This window comes from Heptranchias perlo, chromosome 22, assembly GCF_035084215.1.
Source record: "Heptranchias perlo isolate sHepPer1 chromosome 22, sHepPer1.hap1, whole genome shotgun sequence".
Lineage (NCBI taxonomy): Eukaryota > Metazoa > Chordata > Chondrichthyes > Hexanchiformes > Hexanchidae > Heptranchias > Heptranchias perlo.
Window position 1 is genome coordinate 42,188,663 of NC_090346.1, and position 18,262 is coordinate 42,206,924.

Consider the following 18,262-nt stretch of genomic DNA (forward strand, 5'->3'; position numbering starts at 1 on the left):
TAAATGCAAGTTGTTGCTGTTTCCACTCGCAGTTTAGGATGGAATCAGATTGGGATCCTACAGTTGAATGAGTGATACTTCAGAATTACGATGCACTGTACCACTGTCTTGTGCATCTTTGTTCAACTCCTTTAGAAAGTAGAGCCTTAACATCGACAAGCTTTACACAGTACGGCAATTGTTTTCGGCTGAACACGTTCACTGGTAGTAAAACCTAAAACAAAGTGGGGGTGATTTGTTTCGAAATAAGATTTATTCCCCCAGCACATTGGGGGTGAAATTCATCTTTGGGCGGTAGCGCAAAACAGGCGATGACGAATCACCAGCCCGTTTTACACTCTGCCCGATTTTTCTTTCCCGTTGAAGTCAATGGAAGAAGATAGAGTGTAAAATGGTCAGCCCATTCGCTAACACTTGCTTTGAGCTATCACCCAAAGACGAACGTCACCCCAACGGGTCGCTGATAAAGGAGGAAGATGTTCTCAAAATCATAAACCCGTTAATATAATGGGTTTGTGAATTTGCTGTACCTGGTGCACAAGCAAAATCTTCCCCTATAATGTTTATAACTTGGGGAAATCGAAGAAGAGAGTTGAACGGGGCTTACTGTAAGCAATGTATTTTATTGGAAATGTAATTTTCTTTTGGCACTTGTAGTGAAATAGTACGAAGAAAGGGATAAAGTTTTTTTTTGTCCCTGGGTACCATTAAATGCTAACAGCATGTCTGTGCAGATGTAACCAGTTCAGTTCTGGAATCATGCCTGTGGATGAATCACTCCATGGAAACATCATTCCTCACATTGTGCGACTGGTCAATGGAATTTATAATTACAGAGCAACTGTTTACACTCGAACTCTGAAAAGCCACAGGTGCGGTATGTACAATCTGCACCGGCAGGCTGCCTTTTCTGTTTAAACAGCCCACTTTATGCTCTTGTTTGGCGATTTCTTTGCATGGAGTTTACATTTAGAAAATCCTGTTCTTGGCTGATCATCCTAGGTAGGAATTAAAGATTATCATAAATCAAAACCAACACAGTGGGCTCGATTATAAACCGGAACTGCAGGAGTGTTGGGGGCGAAGGAAATCACGAATTCCAGGAGCGGACGGAAATCCCAGCTCCCCGACACGTCTAAGAATGTGCACGGCCCGGAGTCATCTGGGTGCGCACGCTATTCCTGACCCGAGGTCCCACCAGCAATTAAAGCCGGCAGGACGATATTTAAACAAGGAATTCAAGTACTCGAAATGTACATGAATCTATTTAAGAGTGAAGGCAAGTGATTTCAACGCTGCCTCAGCGTGTTTCCCGTGCTGTGAGAAACACGCCATAGTGAAGGAGTCGTGTTTCAGCCGGCAGCCATTTTGATATTTAAATCCCTGTTTGAGAGATGGGGATAAAAGGTGAGTTATTGCAGCAGGGCACTCAGTTCTCTCAGACAAACTTTTGGCTGGGAGATCTTTGTGTTTGGACTGAGAATTCTTGGTTTCCACTCAGGATTGTTCTGTTGACACATATTTACCAACTTTTCGGACCCCCTCAAACTGACACCATCAAGACGGGGGCTGCGATGGCTGCATTCACCACTACACCCGAGAACGGGCAACATCACCATCATCGCCAGGCACGGCTTGCACTTCCGCCACTTATAGCTCAACAACACAGTGCTGTGCCACAGGCACCTGCACAAGAGCACAGAGAGGAACAGCAGAGGGAGCGATGTCTCAGGAGACACTACCCTCGTCAGAGGGTCTACAGACCGAGGCTCAGCTTCCTGGCCGGGAGCAGTGAATACGGAGGCTCAGAGTGAGTCACCAGGTGGTCACAGACATCTGGCAGCTTCCTTCATGCTGAGCTGCTCCCGGCTGGGCCTGGCGGCATCTCACTACCCATCGCAGTTAAAGTCACCAGTTCCCTCAACTTCTTTGCCTCCGGATCATTCCAGGGTGCCACCGATGACATCGTCGGGGTCTCTTAGTCGTCTGCACACAAGTGCATAAGGCAGGTCACCGACGGTTTGTTTCACAGGGCCTCGCAATAAGTCAACTTCCCCATGGATGTCCTCAGCCAGACGGAGAGGGCAGTGGGATTCCACTCTGTGGCTGGCTTCCCACGTGTACGGGTTACAATGGATTGCACGCATATAGCAATCCGAGCACCTCCACACGAGCCAGGACTGTTCTTCAACGCTCAGCTCGTTCATGCCCACCGCAAAAGATTTCTCCACGTGTGCGCCAGTCTCCCTGGCAGCTGCCATGATACGTTCATTCTGAGGGAATCCAACATCCCGGGCCTCTTGCACGCACTGAATGCCCTTAAGGGCTTTCTCCTTGGAGACAAGGGATACCCCCGGCACACTTGGCTTATGACATTTGAGGAACCCCATCAGCAAGCAACAGCGTTGAGACAACGACGGCCACATCGCCACCAGGTCTATAATTGAACATGCGATGGGGGATGCTGAAGATGTGATTTCGGTGCCTCGATCTTTCTGGGGGAGCACTCCAATACGCACCAGCGAGAGTGGGTCGCATTATAATAGTGTGTTGTGTCCTGCACAACATGGCGCAACAGAGGAGGCACCCATTGAGGAGGTCCCATGCGCTCATCCACCATCCACATCTGCCATCCATATTGAGGAGGAGCAGGACCAGGAGAAGGATGAGCCCATAGGCAGAGCAGCGGCTCGCCTGGCTGCTCCTGAGGCATGGGATTCACTCATATGTGAACGGTTCTCGTAAGATCAGAAAGCGAAAAGAGCCCAGTCCTCAGACCACCTAGAAAGACCAGCGCCAACACCAGCTGCACCCGCCCCCCCCTGCACAAAACAGTCCTGCAACTACACATACACCCACTGTAAAGTGACCCACTGGGGGGCATCAATTGTCACTGTTCATGATGAAGCACATCAAAGAGCGCTATCACAAAATCCAGTCAAGAATAGGCAAGACGTGGCAGTAGTGGTGATAATCATAACACTTAATATGACTTTAACAGAAACCAAATATAAATGATAAAAATGACAGTTTATCAGGCACCCTTGTGCATACCCTTTATGATCACAAATCCTTAGGCATCCTCATCCTACCGCTGGTGCAGCCCCTTTGGCTGCAACAGAGGTAGTGGCAGGTTGTTCATGTCCATTGCCGGACTGCTTAGATGCTTTCGACCTATGCCCTCTGGGTTTTGGAACCCATGAGGGCCCCTCCAAAGACTGCTCCACCTGCACCTGTGCAGGGGCAGACTCGGCCACCTGGAGAGGAGGCAGCATTGCGGATACTGGTTGAGAGGGGGGCAACGGGTGAGAGGTGGGAGTGAGGTCTGCTTTGAGTGGCGTCACCACTTCCATGTCCCCTTTCGCCATCATCCTTCTCCTAGACCAGGCCGACATCACTCCTACCACCCTGCTGGAGAACAGTTTGGAGGACATGTATGATGCTTTGGAAGCCCAGTTGTAAAGTTTCTATCAGCCTGTTTAAAGCAGCAGAATGTTGTTCACCATGAGTCCAAACAACTGTTGTCAGGGCCTTAATAGACTCATTTGTGAGCTGTGCTTGAAGCTCAATGGAGGCTAGCCTTCTCTCCATCGCAGACAATCCTACACTTACCTGCAACACTATCACAGACATTTCCACAGTTACCTGCGACACTATCTCGGACAGTTGCTCACGTCCCTGTGACACTAACTCAGAAATTCCCTCCCGTACCTGTGCCGCCATTCCACTAATGCAGGAGTTGGACTCCTCCATCCTCTGCGCTATTGTGGAAATTGCGTGTGGCACCTGTTCCAGTACCTCGTAAATGTGCTGCTGTCTGTCGATCATTCTCCTTTTAAAGGATGGGTCCTGGGGTTCAGCATCTGTGTCCAGCTAAGCAGAGCCTGGAGAGTGGTGCTCCCACCGACGCGGACTCTCCACAGCTGCCCCTGCCACCAGTGTCTACTCATGCTCATTTGTATGGTAACTCACTAGGTGCCAACCCAACTAACTGACTACTAGGACCCACCGAGGTGTGGGTATGTGCACTGGTGGATGGCTCGCTAAGATGTGACGGTGCCCCCTCAGAGGCCGGGAGCTCCTCTGAGGAATACTCTCTGCCGTCACTGCGGTCGTTGAAGGGCCTGTAAGAGAACAGAAGGCAATATTAAGCATCATCACAGATGTGTCATGTTGCGATGAGTTTACTGAGGTGTTCAACATGTTTGTGGGGTGCCAGTCTCGGCATCCTCAACGGACAGGGACTCGAGGGTGCGGCTGATCTGCAGGGCCTCCTCCCCTGTGTCTGCGAGGACCACTATTTGTTGTGGCCCCCCTCCAGTCCTCGCCCTCTTGCGTGCATTTTGCGCTCTCTTCTAGAAGGGGAGAAAGTACAGACGTGTGAGTGAGTGATGGTGAAGTGGTCAGCCGATGAATGCATTGATTTGGGTGAGGCTGACCATAAAAGAGGTGCATCAGAGGGTGAGTGTCAGACAGAGACATCACATTGGATCAGAATTGGGGTGAGTGGTAGTGGTGGGGTCACACATGGGGAGGTGAGGAAGTGCAGGTAAGTTGAGGATGAGCATTAAGTGGGTGTGAGGAGTGATGTGATGGAGTAGTGTTGGCAGTGCAGAATGAGTTGGGGGGAGGGGGTGATGCGCACCATGGAATGCAGGAGAATCAGTAAGTGTACTCACTTTTACTGATCTAGTTAGGTCATTGAAACGCCTCCTGCACTGGATCCAGGTGCGGGAGATGTTGCTGCTGCTGGTCACCTCCTCTGCCACCTCGAGCCACGCCTCCTTGGTAGCAGAGGCAGGTCGCTTCCTCCTGTCGGCTGGGTGAAATAGTTCCCCCCTCCTCCTCACCCCGGCCAGTAGCACCTGAAGTGAAGCATCGTTGAATCTTAGATCAGTCTTTCCCCTGTGCTGCTCCATTGGGTCTTCTGGCTCTTTGCTCCAGCAAAATCCATTGGAGCAATGGCCCTTTAAGTCTAGATGCTCCAGCTGACAGCTTGTCATGGGGGTGCGCAGTCCGCCCACTGCACAGCTTTTGGATGGAAAACCCAGAAACAAGTTTAATGGCCACCAATTAAGTCGCAATTGCGTGGGGAAGGATAAGTTTTTATTATTCGGGTTTGCCGCACGCCCATTAACCCCCTCCCTACTGCCGTCCCGCCTCCCTTTTAAAATCGAGCCCAGTGTGTTCAATCCTCTTTAACATATTCGTGCCTATACGTTTAATAAAGATTTCTTGTTGGAAAGTACTTTCAATTTTTCCTGCTTGCTCCCAGTTGCGTTTCCAACATCACAACAGCGACTACACCTTAAAAAGTGCTTCATTGGCTGTAAAGCACTTTGGGACGGCCTGAGGTCATGAAAGGCGCTATATAAATGCAAGTCCTTTCTTTTCCTTGTAAGTTCTACCCTCGTGCAACATCAGCAAAACAGACTACCTGGTCGTTCATCTTCCTCCCCCCATCCCCAATGTGGCTATTTGCTTTTAAGTGCCTGAATCTCTTTAATTTTGGCTGGAGCCTTTCACGCGCACAATTTCTGTGCCTGGTCTTTGGCAAGCTGCCAGCTCTACAGACCAGGAGCTCACTGTGGATAAATAGTTAGGATCGACCTTGGGAACTACTGTGAGGTTGGCCCAGCACAGTGCACTCAATCACGAAGGTTATTGATCTAGTTTCCATATTGTGAAATAATGGTACCAGTAGTAGGGAGGCATTAGGACTCACCGATCCTGAAAGTCTATGGGGGTTATATAGGTCTCCTGAGAAACTCCAGAGGTTGACTGGTGGATTCCCCAAGGAAAACAGCATAAATCTCTATGAATTATTGAGGCTTTTCAGCACCTCTTGTACACTAAATGGTATACAATGTGTTGGCAGAATTTTCTCCTCGTACAAAACTAGATTTTACCCAAGTATTGTACAATAAACTTCTGATTCATCACAATTAACATTCACTACATGGAACTTTGCCTGACCTTATTCATCAGAGGTTATTCACCGGTACTGATGCTGCAGAGTTACAGCAGAAGACTGGTAGAGTCCCCATGGAAATTCAGGGCTGTTGCCTTATAGTTGCCATTATCATTTGATGAGAGGGATGGACATTCTGTGACCTGTTAACAAAATAGCGCTGAGGGAGTTTTTCCTGTCGTCCTACAGTTCTTCCATTCATCAATATTAATGTATAGCAGCTGATTACATGTTGAGACATGCAAAGTAATTAGCACTATAGCCATGATTTTCATGGAAACACAAGGTGGGATTGGTCTGTTTGAAATGTTAAAAAGCTGAATATCTCCCTTTTTGTTTGTGCATATTAAATTTGTGACTTAAGATAAGCGACATGAAGTTAAAACTCACATGAGAGACTTCTCAATAATTTACTTGAAATGATGCTTTTCAGAACTGCTTGAATTCTAAATAGTGTACAACTGGTTGAGTGAATTTTCTAAAGTCATACAAAGCTTCTGCTGCTGGATATGCCCAAGTAACATACAATAAACTCCTTCTAAGTCATCATAATTAACATTCACTGCATGGCACTTTGGCCTTATTCATCAGAGGCTCTGGTCTTAATCTGATACCACACTGTTTATAATAGCTACGTTGCATAAGGTCAGGAACAATGCACAAAGAATGACCTAATTTGTCACATTTTATTTTTTCCTATTATACAATCGCTGTATGAATAATTCTAGGAAACTGAATTCTGGGTGGACGATATCTATGGACTGCAGAGATGGCATTTTCTTGATTTAATTCTGGATCGATAAAAGGATTTGTCTCACTCGATACATCTCGAGGGCATTTGATTTCAAGTTGAAATATTGTTCAGGCCCTTTATAACTAGCAAAGCGCAGCATGGAATACCGTCTTATCTTCAAAAAAAAAACATTTGAGAGTTCAGTACTGAGGGAATGCTACATTGTTGGAAGTGCCATCCTTTGGTTAACATGAAACTGAGGCCTGCTGGCCTATTCTGGTTCAGATGGACATTAAAGATCCCATGATACAATTCACATAAGATGATGATCAGGGAGTCCTCCTCGTGTCCTATTCAATACCCAAAATGATTAACTTCATTCATCTCTGTGCTGTTTGTGGGAGCTTGCTGTGCACATACTGTTTACAGCATTTGTCTACATAACAGCAATTACTGCACTTCCGAGTTTTGTAACCCCACCTGACGTAGAGTCATCCAGACTCAAGTTGTAGTTGGCTTGTTCTCCATACACAGATGCGGCCGGACCTGGTACGATTTCCAGCAAAAAAAAGTTATCTGTTTTTAATTAAAAAAACCAGCACCTGCTACATTTGACCCCTGGTGACCCCACCTCAGTATTCTTGGATGTAAGGTTTCCCTGACTAACCTGTTTGAACACTCCTTTGATTGTTGTGATTATCTGTCTGCCGAGGTGTGATGAAGGGCAGTTAGAAAGATTATCTGTAGTCACCAGGCATTGTTCTCTGACTATATATGCTGTGCCTTTATGCAAATCCTCCTCACTTCACCTGACAAAGGAGCAAAACTCCGAAAGCTTGTGATTTCAAATAAAGCTGTTGGACTATAACCTGGTGTTGTGCGACTCCTTACATTTGTCCACCCCAGTCCATCACCGGCATCTCCACATCAGAGTTATTTACTATATATGAAGTACTTTGAGACGATTACAAGAGATGCAAGTCTTTTTCTCCCCAATGTTTTCCCATGCTAGTTTTTTTTTATTCGTTCATGGGATGTGGACGTCGCTGGCAAGGCCAGCATTTATTGCCCATCCCTAATTGCCCTAGTCTGCTCTTCAAGTGCCTAAAAGCCTGAAGCGTGTAGAAAAACAGAATTAGGGAAAGGAACATTTACAGGCAGCACATCCTCCAACTTGCCATGAGAAATTCACTAGTTTTACTAAAATAAATTATCCATGGGATAGTTTTACACTTCTACATTTGCTGCAGTCTTCCACCAATTCCAAACTATTTGCTCTAAAATGATAATCAGCTCTATGACTCCTTAGGTAAATATTTTCTATCCATATGATGCTGGACTTTTCAAATAATTAACTACAATGTTGCTAAATGGAGCATATTGCCAATAGGGATGTAATACAAGTTTTTAAATTAAAATCCGAATTAATTTTGGGTTGTCATGTCCCACAGTCCCTCACTTTATTATCTGATTGTGACCTCATTGACTGCCCTCTCCTCAGACTGATTGTTCAGTTTGTGGGGAAAACATTCACTGAAGACTCTTGAGTTCACAAGACACAGTGACACAAAGCAGAAGCTAACCAGAGCATACCAGGGAGGGACAAGAACTTGCTGGGCATATTCTCAGGTATGATTATACACCAGTATCTTTACTCAACAGGATACTAAATGGCAGCAATTAGCAGAAAAAAACTTACTTTGGTTCAAATTAAATGATTAATTTCTGAATATTCAGTGACAACAGTGCTTATTATTTGTCTACAGCAAGCAATGATTTAACATGTTAGCAAATGTAAGGCCAGACAAGCATATCTGATTTATCAGTCTTGAAAGATGACTAATCTTCATAAACAATGGTATACATGATTAGATCAGAATACAAAAGAATAATCGCATCACTTTTGTGTACCATGAGATAAATTAATACTTTCCAAAAGACTGCAAATGTAAAATGCATCTCAGGCGAAATGAATAAACTTTTGCAGAGGAAACAACATGATAGACTGATAGACTGGCATCAATATTTATAGTTCAGTCTCTCTTGCTATGTGTGTAATTGAACCCTCTTACTAGTCTAGAAATGAATGTTGCCGATATTGGCATTCAAGTGCCTAGCATTCCAAAACTAGAGGTCATCAATATAAGACAGTCACTAATAAATCCAACAGGGAATTCAGGAGAAACTTCTTTGCCCAAAGAGTGGTAAGAATGTGGAACTCGCTACCACATGGAGTAGTTGAGGTGAATAGCATAGATACATTTAAGGGGAAGCTAGATAAACATATGAGGGAGAAAGGAATAGAAGGATATGCTGATAGGGTTAGATGAAGTAGGGAGGGAGGTGGCTCGTGTGGAGCATAAACACCGGCATAGACCAGTGGGTTCAATGGCCTGTTTCTGTAACTCGATGTAGCATGTTCATTTTACATTCCTCAGACCTTTATTTTAATTCAAAATTTTAACCTGTTTACTTTAAATGTATTAACACATCTGTTAAAATAGAGGGATATCAGACACACATGAGTTAAACATTCATCTGCTAATATCACCAAATGTGAATGCTGAGCTATGGATTTGATATAGTTAAACTGCTTATGTTGAAACTTGCTCGTGACGCAGAGACCTCACAGTAAAAGTTTGAGAGCTAATCAATTTTCTGTTGTTCAGCCCACGAGGGCCAATTGAATATACTTCGCAGATCAATGAGAACTGGCTTCTCCAATCATTGTCTGTGCTTTGACTGATTTTCTGATTCCTCATTTAATTTTATGGCCGTTTTGAAATAAATTGTGCACTTGTAGCTTAAATCTGTCAATTTTTTATCTGTATTGATCACCTTCCCTTCCTCACTTACAGAATTGACCCTAGCGTTTTGTAAAGCTGCAATCCACTTCCTCACTCCCTCCCAGATCCGCTCCGTCTGAGATTTACAGTTTTTAAAAAAAAAGGCAGAGTGAAAAATGGTCGGAGACGGGGACGCATGGAGACAACAACAAACCAGTATGTGACAAGCATGCAGAGAGTAATGAGAAAGCGAGAGTGAGGAAACAGACAGAGCTAAAAACAAACAGGAAGAGAGAATTAGACAGTGCAAGTTTAGCAGTTACTCAAAGAGATGTGTTTTTTTTTGTTATTATCTCTGAGCAATGTCACGGTAAATCAACTAGTTTATATAAAATGTAAAAAAAAACTTTAGACTAAAAGTGCTACTCGCAGCACCAACCAGTCATTGCATGCTTATTGTTTTAATCGTTATCCAACCTGCAATGAGGAATGGCATCAAATGGCATGGAATACCAACAGTGGTACTCATGATCTATTGGAATCTTCAACTTCTGTACATTCCCAGTGCCCAAATATTCTTTCTAGTTGTTTTAAAATCAATTACAGTAAGTTTTTCTACCTAAAGTGTCTTGCTGGTTATGATGTGGAGATGTGCTGGTTATGAGGAGGTTATGATGTGGAGATGTGCTGGTTATGAGGAGGTTATGATGTGGAGATGTGCTGGTTATGAGGAGGTTATGATGTGGAGATGTGCTGGTTATGATGTGCTGGTTATGAGGAGGTTATGATGTGGAGATGTGCTGGTTATGAGGAGGTTATGATGTGGAGATGTGCTGGTTATGAGGAGGTTATGATGTGGAGATGTGCTGGTTATGAGGAGGTTATGATGTGGAGATGTGCTGGTTATGATGTGCTGGTTATGAGGAGGTTATGATGTGGAGATGTGCTGGTTATGAGGAGGTTATGATGTGGAGATGTGCTGGTTATGATGTGCTGGTTATGAGGAGGGATTGGTGCAGCAATCAGGAATTACTAGGTTTGGTGCTCCAAGTTCAAATGGTGTGTTTATTTAGAACATATATGATTTTAGCTTGTTCCAAAAGGGACAGTATTTCAGTCAATGACGAGCTTAAACTCTGAATTATTCAGGCTTCCAGAAAGTTCTTCCGCTTTCGACTGGTGGGTTTGGATTGGGAGAAGCGGTGCGAAGAGCCAATAGCGACCCTTGTTACAGCCACAAACAAAATGTTTAAAAAAGACTGCCTGCAATTATGTAGCGCATCTTCAGAAAAGAATTACATGGAGTTATTTTGTTTTATAATTGTTCTGCCACATACCCAAAGAAGACTAAGTCAAATATTGCCGCAGTGATTCGCAACCATTAAGTGAGAGAAAAACAGTGGGGTAGATTTTCCCCTGGATTGCCTGGGCTGTAACCTGGTGGAGCGGATGGTCCACCTTACATGGACCCCACCTGATTTTGATTCCAATGATTTCAATGGAATGAAAATCATTCCACCGGGTAATCCAATCCGACCGATTACCTACCAGGCGGTGAAACTAACAATTCACCCCAGAAGAGCTGGCTGCCCAGATCAATTTAAGACGCCAACTTTTTTTTTTAAACTGCGGATTAATAAATACTGAAGCTATTGGCTCCAAAATATATTGTGTTGGGCGGTGCAGCTCTCGATAATCTTTGCAACGGTACTTTGCCATGCAGAAGGTGATAGTCCAGATGTTGAGGCTACTTTGACAGAGATTAATAACAGTTTGCAAAATTCAGTAAGGGTTTAACATCTCAATCTGAACTGGATTGCCTTGAAGAGGTGCCAAGCAGAGATCGGAAATTTAGGAAGGGAGTCATGCTCAGGCCGCCCTCATACGCCTGGCGACAAGTAGGTCAGTGCGGCATAGCCACAGAAGCCTGGGAATAGATTGACTCTCAAACTTCCGGACATGTCTTGCTCAGTGAGACTGCAGAGGGTAAAGAAACTGCAAAGTTTTATTTCTTTTCCTTCCCCACAATTAATCATCAAAATATGGGTCTCCCGAAAAGAATGCAAGAAATTCAGTTCAGGATCCTTAAATAAAAGCTTGATTGTGCTTGCTGGACTGTGCTTTCTTTCCTGGCTGAGAGGCAAATGCGGTCAAATTAATTGCTGTGGGTGAATGAGGGTTCAGCTGTAATGCTGCTGAATGCTAGCAAACATTTCCATTCTGCTAGTCAGCATTCAAAACACACAAGTAACATGTTGGACACGGAGATATTCCAACTGACTGTGTGGGTTTTTATTTTGTCATCCATACAAGGCTTTTTTGTCAGACTATAATGCTATTATAAAGTGCATCTTGCGTCACTGCAGAATGATTTCTGCAACACAAGAAGATCAGGGTGCAAAAGCCAATCTGCTATCAGTTTACCATTTTGCATCTGGCCTGAGACCTGTTGGAGGAGGTAGATACCAATCATTTCAGCTTTATGCTGATTACTGTTTAACTATAACCAGGTGTCCCCATTGGACCTCCACATTTAAATAAGCATGTGTGTGACTATCCTTTACCTGAATAGAGAACAGTGCAAGATGGCAGCACAACTCAATGCTGACCATTTGCACCGTTCAAAATATATCAGTGTCAAATAAAGCAGCACAAAAAGATACGGCTAGTTACTGACCACAAGCAGAAACGTGTTACCAATAACTAAGGTTCAAGTCCCAGTGTCACGTGAGTGCAGTTGGCTTATGGTTCTGGGGTGTCTCGATGTTTTGTAACAAGCAATGTGAAGTATGTCAAAGGTAAAACTGTCTTTCATTGAATGCAAATGAACTAACCTGAACATTGAAAACGTTGTATGTGAAATGCTTTTGGTAAGTTCGTGGCATTCTCCACCCTGGTTCATTTTCATTCGGTAAATTGTGAAAGGAAAAACTGGGAGAAAATAAAAATGATCAGAAAGGAACAAGTATTTGTAATTTTCTAGAACAACTGCTTAATAGAGGCAGCAAGCTACCCAGTGAGGTCTTCCCATTTAGAGAGTTTGAGCACAATCTCGGCCTTAACTGCCTTTCCAACTGATCTGGAATTTTTAGGCAGGACATCAGTTCTCAGCCGCATCGGTAGATGAGAAATATTTTGTACAATGAGTTGTTCTCTCTCAGGGATGGAGGAAAACTTGGCAACCCCCCCCCTGCCAAAAACAGCATTGGTAATGAGCTTAAAACATTGGTTCCTAAAGCTGAACAAAAATCTCCAAACTGCCTTTTGTAAATAAAAAAGCAATATTTTTCTCTATCGAAGATCAATTTTTTGTTTTCTTATATAACCAGTGGAGCACTTTAAGAAAAAGTAGTCCCGTCTGGTTTACCCCTCCCCCCGACTTCACTTCCCCTTTGAGAAAAAAGTAACATCCAGCAGAGTCCATAGTGGAGATCCTTAATCATGATGTGGAGATGCCGGTGATGGACTGGGGTGGACAAATGTAAGGAGTCGTACAACACCAGGTTATAGTCCAACAGCTTTATTTAAAATCACAAGCTTTCGGAGCTTTCCTCCTTCGTCACCTGACGAAGGAGCAAAGCTCCGAAAGCTTGTGATTTCAAATAAAGCTGTTGGACTATAACCTGGTGTTGTATGACTCCTTACAGAGATCCTTAATGTACACTTAAAAAAAAAAGTCCATCTCTTGGTGTAGATGACTTTTAACTGTCAAGTAAGTTAAAGTAGACAATTTACAACTGAGACATATTATCAAATCACCTGCAGTACAGCCCAAAACAGCAGTGCTCACCATACATAAATTTGGTAATTCCCAGTGCTCCTATTGAATGACTTTCTTAAGGGGCAGAATCATCACAGCACCACCTCTTGCAAGGCACTTCACCATGTTGACACAAAGAGCTAAATGTAAAGAACCAGTGATTATGTCATCATGTTACAAATTGTGTTTGGTAGTATTCCTTTATTGTTCTTGTCTTTGCCTTGGTAAGATATCTACTCAGCAGTAACCGGCAGATTAAAGTGTACCAATGTTCACCCAGGAGTGTTACAGTGGTGTTTTGGACATTTTTAGTCACTGGGAAAATGCAGGGTGACTCTCCCCAGATCCATTCAGCACAGATTGTAGAGTCCTGACCTGCTGAAGACAGAATACTTGGTTATGTTCAGGGCAAGAGTGCCAGTAAGAAATTGCCATCAGTGTTGATGCCAGCAGCAAAGTTATTAAAAATAGGGTTTCACGTGTAACAGTGAAAGGAAAATCTGAGCTGCGAACATTTGTAGTTTAGGAGTTTATATTAGTGGGAAGTGACACTTCATTGGCAGCGACTATGATGGTTAAGGCATGGTAAGAAAAAGAGTCTGCCTCACAGCATCTATATATTAAAAATCTTGTGTAGGTGTGCACTTCCACAAACCTTACTTCCTGTTGTCCTGATTTTTGATCCTGTTTTTGTGTCAGTGTTCACCATTGTAAATTGCCTTGTCAATATTTCCCTTTCTATTTTGCTGTGTTAGTGGTCAGACTTGTTGCAGACTCTGATCACTAGGTGGTTCTGTGGAGCAAGTTTCTGAAGTCTCTCCCAAATCTGTTGTCATCTTGTACACATAAAAAGCCTTGCATTCATCAACTGACAGTGGGCAACAGCATAGAATATTGATGAGTGTAAGTTTATTAAAACTCCTAAGGTAGTTTCACGACATTGTCATATTAAAGTATGGACTTCTGGTTTATTTAGCATGATAGTTTCTTTTTAATAACATGGTTTATCTCTATGATATAAATACAGAAATTAGAGATACTGTCTGAAGAAGGCCCATCACTAATTTTACTGTGGAATTTAAGTTCACCCTTGTGCAGTGTGGAAATTAGACAATCTCACCCACTTCCACTTTCAAAACGATCAAAGAAATTTTAGTAAAAACATATGTGGGATTTCCAGTCAAGCTCTGGTGGTACTTTGGTATACTGAAATGCATTTGAGCTATAAAGTGAAAACATGACTGCCTATCTGATAACATCAGCAACTAATTAGGTGGTGCCATGGAAATGGTAAATCGATATAATTAATTAAAAAAATTAATGTTGCTTTTGAGCCAACTTATTGACCAATAGTACACAGCAAGCAATCTCATTGGTCAATATTAATTGTATGACTGATCTGTGAGTGTTGACTTGTGGTGATTTTAATGGCCATACTAATTACATGGCCATTCTGACCGTACTTTGACAGGGCTGAACAATGCCATTTTTTTTTACTGTTGTGTCTAATTGCGACTTAATGAATATCAGTGTTACTGTTGTAAGATCATCTTCCCTTTGTAAGGGATCCGTACTATTTTGAGCCAGTCTGCCACTGTGGTTCTGGGGAAACAATTGCTATTCCTGCATCATTACTGGATCAGGGTCGCAGCGGAGATGGACTGGCAGGCAGAAGTCCTGCCCTGACCCATTTCCAGTGCCAGGACAGCCCTTAAGGAAAGTCCCCTCCTTCCCTCTTAAAATGTTTTTCTATAAATTTGACAGACTGTAGAGCGAGAACAATCCATTTAAAAGTAGAACAGTGGTAATACAGTGACTAGGAGCTTAGTCTCAAAGTAAAATCAAGCCACGTTGGTCTTTACTGTATAAAGTTTCAGTATGAGAATATTTATAAATAAACATTCAGCATAAAATAGTGATTTATTTTAAATTTATTGCCTCCCATAGTTTGACACCTAAACTCTGGTCTTAGTGGTTGTATCACTTCATACCAGAAATTTGTCAAGTTACAGTGACACTAGGCAGGTGCATGGATTATATTTAGCTGCTTCAGAGCTTATAATAGTCTAACGTGTCAGAGTACTAATATTGAGGAAGTTCTTCCGAAAACAGATAGAGATTTAAGTTGACACTGACGGAAAACGTTGTTTTCCGCTAGACTACCTTTAGCAGTTTTCTGTTACTTAATAGCGAGACTGGGGCACTATATTATGTACAGCATTAGGAGCCATGGTTCCTTGCTGTAACTTGCAATGATGTAAGGAGCCCATGTGACAATATTTTAGGATGAGCACAGGGAAGCGTGGACACATGGCTCAAAGTCTTAAAATGGCCGTCCACCCTCGCTGGAAGATTTTTCTTCACATTTTACAAATTCAATGAATAACGGTTGTTTGGAATTTGTTCATTTTTTTGTGGTGGATAGATGTTCAGTTAGATGAATTATTGATGTAGTGCCACCATTACGCTAGCATGTAGGTGGAGCTGTTGGTGGTATTGATAAGAGGCCCAAAGAATACCTAAAAAGGGTTTGATGTGGAGATGCCGGTGATGGACTGGAGTGGACAAATGTAAGGAATCTTACAACACCAGGTTATAGTCCAACATTGCGATTTTAGAACCCTTCACTCACTCACCTGACGAAGGAGGTAAGCTCCGAAAGCTTGTGATTTTCAAATAAAACTGTTGGACTATAACCTGGTGTTGTAAGAGTCCTTAAAAAGGGTTTAGCATTGCGCCAGGACACTGCAGTAATGGGAATTCGCAAGTCTGTCACCTCTGTGGTGGTGTGGAAATCTTATAACACCATTAATAAGATTCAACTAAGGTACACAACTAAATACTGCTAACTTCATCAATTATTGCTAACATGATTGTTTGTTCTTTGTACAAAATCTAAGGCTGCATCTGTTGAACTGATGAAGCAGGAAATGGCTTATTCCGATTCAGAGCCCGAGTGGTAAATAATTAGCGCTAAGTCGTTAAAAGTGCTCCTGAGATAGTTTGAAAAGATTGATCCGGCTTTAATTAATTTGTTCACTTCTTGTGTTTTTACAAGAAAGACTTAATTTAGTACAAACAAAAAAAAAGAATCATTGAATCTTGAAAATGAAATGTTCCAATTAAATACTTCAACAGTTAAAGAATAAATTGAAGATTATTGAAATATCAAGATCATCATTTTTCTAATACTTTAGGTTACACTGATGCAATTAAATAATGTGCAGAACTGTTTGTTCTAAAGTAGGAAATTGAAAACAGGCAGGTTATTTTCAAGCATTTTATGTTTTCCCACTCAGTTGCTGAAAAGGTTTTGTGCCACTGGTTTTTGGCACAGCCACTTTATGGTTTGCCCTGAAAAATATAAATATGAAGGAATTCCCATAATTGGGCTGACTCTGGAAAATCAGGTCGGATCAGCCCACTTGTAATTCGACATTGCTACTATTGCACTACCTGACGTCCACTTAGTCCGGGCACAGTGTGAAAATCCAGGCCCAAGTGTAGGATCATATGTCGGTTTGAAAGGAAAAGCGGTGACCCCTTGAAACAGGACCATTGGGCCAGAATTTGCTGTCAATAGCAGCAAAGCTAGTGCCGCTCGTCATTGTTAATGGGTAAGTAGTGCAGCAGCTTCAGGCGACGAGCAGATGTGAATGTTAAATGTGAATATCCGAAAGTTGCTGTCCGAGTTGCGCTGTTCCGCAGATAACCTCACGAAAGCGGCATCTCACCCTTAGCCTCCCTGTTTTAGGAACTTGCTGTATTTGCCCATTAAACTCGCCACAGAAAGTTAAGTCTTATCATTACAAGTGAAAGTACCCTTTTAACGAGGTGAGAATTGTTAATGACTGCCAATCAAACTCTCTGGCACCAAAAAACTAACCATTACAAGTGTGGAATCTCATTCCTTCAGGTTTTGAATTTTTCAGCGATTTTAAAAATGTTAATTTTTTTTTACTTTTCCTTTCTGTCTCGTTTTTCTCTCTCTTAATCCAATCATCCTTTCCCTCTCCATTTCTCAATCTGTACCCGTTTTGACTTTGAATTCACCTTCCTTTTCAGTCCTTCCTCTGTTTATTTCACAATAATTATATCTCACTGGTACACAGTTGCTTGTCCTGTTCACTCAGGTCCCAGATGCCCTGTTTCCCTCGCTGCACCATTATCAGCTCGCACTTTCAGCGACCTTGTGGACAAAAATGTTTTGAGCTGAAGGGTGCAGGGATAAGTCTAACTAATGGCCGATGCCATTAGATACCCTGCTACAACAAATTTTGGCCCAAAATCTTTCTGGACTGGCAAGCGACAGAAATTTTGGTGAAATGTTGCAAAAAAAAATTAATTGATATGATTGTAAGACTTGAGATTTTTATGGGGAAAGTAGAAAACAATTTAATCTCAAACCTTGATGAGCTAATAGCCTTTGATTTTAGGTTAAAGCAGAGAGATAGAGCTGGTGCAAATCTTTCCTCTGCTTATACTTCAGCTTTTTATCTAAAACAGAGTCAGTAGTGGTGTGATAACGGCCAACTTAGCAGCTGTGTGGGAGATTCAGTGTTCTGTTTCCTGGAAGCTGGTGGGAATAGATTGACAAATCACTGTGACTAATTTGGGTGTGGTTTACTGTATTTCCTAGTATCAGGGGGGTTTTCTTCCAGTAATGGGTTGCTCTTTCTGGACACGGCTTGTCGTATTGCATCAGGTTCGCTAAAATAAGTGACACAGCAGTTCAAGGGAGTCCGTGGAAAAGCAAATGGTAAGAAATGAGAGAAGGCAAATAAAGAGGGTGCTGTGTCAGACTACATTTGGAAATATTATTCTGATTACATGGCTGTCTGACCAGTGGCTGTGACTACATTTAGAAGCCTACGAATGCCTTGCAATAGCTGTTACTATACTCAACAGTTGACAGTAACTAACACCAGAATAATGCTTATGGCTGTGCACTGCGACTGCCATTTTAAATAAGATGTTGTAATTAAGAAAGAACTTGCATTTATATATTTAAA

General features: G+C 42.7%; 1 protein-coding gene across 2 annotated transcripts in view; it reads left to right on the plus strand.

Moving 5' to 3' along the window:
- septin12 (septin 12) overlaps window positions 1-18,262 on the plus strand; it is a 300,476-nt gene that overhangs the window by 104,362 nt on the left and 177,852 nt on the right. The window contains exon 1 of one of the 2 annotated variants that reach the window (XM_068003384.1): window positions 17,890-18,009. The exons of the other annotated variant lie outside the window; for it this stretch is intronic. The gene's annotated coding sequence lies outside the window, so the exon portion shown is untranslated. Of the gene's footprint in view, window positions 1-17,889; window positions 18,010-18,262 lie in introns of those variants that run through there. 2 annotated transcript variants of the gene reach the window in all.